Below are 1901 nucleotides of genomic sequence, written 5' to 3'. Positions count from 1 at the left end.
TGAAATTTCATGGTTATCATGGACGACAGATGGTTGGATGTTGACATGAAGTAGATTCTGGATCATGCTTGTATGGTTTCTGTTCTCTGTACTTCTTTAAGTAGACGACAGTAATTTGTATCGATATACAAGACGCAAGCCTTTCACTTCTGAAAGTGGCCAAGTTCCATTTACTAATTCTTCAAGAAGACAAGTGAGAATGTTTTCAACAAAGGAGTATTGTCTTCAGCTACCATCAAATTCTTACTGCACATTTTAAAAAGGGTTATACAGACACCAGTAATGAGATTTGATCCATCGAACTAACACAGAAAAAAACGTTTGTAAGCTATACGTGCGCACCCATGTCGTTGAATCCAGAACATTACTATAACTAATTTCATGTTTTGTGAAATTTTTCAAGGAGAAAAAGCATTGGGAATTTTTTTAATTTCTCACGGTGTGAAACTTGCTTACAGTCTAACTCGAGCGAAACCAAATTAGAAGCGGAACTTTAAAGCCTGGCACATCTAGTCTTGAATAAACCGAAGGTAAATTACTGAGAGAACGAGCCAAATGAATTTCTCTTGCCGCCAATTAAAACTTTAAAAACAAATTTCGTTGACCATTTTGCGGAATATTTTCTAGGGATTTTTAGGCATCAAACATTTATATTTTGATCCTTGTTTACATTGTAATTTGAGTGACACCAAATACAGCTAATTACCTTGCAAAAGATATTGGATATTTAAAAACAACGGTTTCTGTTGGTACAATTTCCAGTTATGTCTTACAATTCTTAATTTGTGTTAGGCTTTCGTCAATGACATGGGTCACAGGCGGCCCAAGCTCTCAATGTTATCCTTTTGTTTTCCCTTTTTATGCGAACGTTCAGGCTAACGTGACATATGGCATGTACTATTACATAACGACCGAATTTGACCACGCGAAACATGACTCCCGCCTTGCAGTATATGGAGGTGTTGTGTTACAACGGTTTGAATTTATAAAGGTTTGTATGGGAATGCAACGGCTTTGCTTGAAAAGCCAATTATTCTTATATTTTGTGAATAAAATCTACTTACCCTGTTGCTGTGTTGTATTCTTTGTTGTTTGCCAGCTCCTCGGGCCGATCTAACGCGATTTCGGCGAGTTATCGTTCTGTGGGTTTCCACTACTAAAAGAAAGACAAGGCCGGACACTGATTTCCGGAGTGCCCGCCGCTCGAAGCGAATAAATCCACTGAAAATAACCCTGCCGGCTCAATTCCTCCGTAGAATCGAAGAAGAAATGTTGAAGTTCCATGTCAGTTCACTCGCTACGCGATTCCGTCCACAACGCCTTCGCAACGATACATTTATTTCGAGATTGCTTCGCTCGCAAACTCGAAAACAGCCGCGTCACAAAAGTTAGGACACTTTCGCGGTGTTGGATAACTATAATTAGCCCGACCGGGGGTTGTCAGCAACGATTTGTCAACGGTCAAACCAAAATGCTCCCCGGGTAACCGGGCACTCCCTTTATGGGTTTGACAACTAAAACACGAGGGTACCCGGGGAGCATTTTGGTTTGACCGTTGACAAATCGTTGCTGACAACCCCCGGTCGGGCTAATTATAGTTATCCAACACCGCGAAAGTGTCCTAACTTTTGTGACGCGGCTGTTTTCGAGTTTGCGAGCGAAGCAATCTCGAAATAAATGTATCGTTGCGAAGGCGTTGTGGACGGAATCGCGTAGCGAGTGAACTGACATGGAACTTCAACATTTCTTCTTCGATTCTACGGAGGAATTGAGCCGGCAGGGTTATTTTCAGTGGATTTATTCGCTTCGAGCGGCGGGCACTCCGGAAATCAGTGTCCGGCCTTGTCTTTCTTTTAGTAGTGGAAACCCACAGAACGATAACTCGCCGAAATCGCGTTAGA

The 1901-nt window shown here is 41.8% G+C and overlaps 1 long non-coding RNA gene across 1 annotated transcript in view; it reads left to right on the top strand.

The window, feature by feature from the left end:
* LOC145467506 (uncharacterized) overlaps positions 1–577 on the top strand; it is a 7937-nt gene extending 7360 nt beyond the window's left edge. The window contains exon 3 of the long non-coding RNA XR_014042077.1: positions 1–577. This exon is cut by the window's left edge and continues 30 nt beyond it. This is a non-coding gene — a long non-coding RNA (uncharacterized LOC145467506).
* Positions 578–1901: the final 1324 nt, after the last annotated feature.

This window comes from Orbicella franksi, chromosome 14, assembly GCF_964199315.1.
Source record: "Orbicella franksi chromosome 14, jaOrbFran1.1, whole genome shotgun sequence".
NCBI classification, from domain to species: domain Eukaryota; kingdom Metazoa; phylum Cnidaria; class Anthozoa; order Scleractinia; family Merulinidae; genus Orbicella; species Orbicella franksi.
The sequence above is the reverse complement of the archived record's forward strand: the minus strand, read 5'-3'. Positions and strand labels throughout refer to the sequence as shown.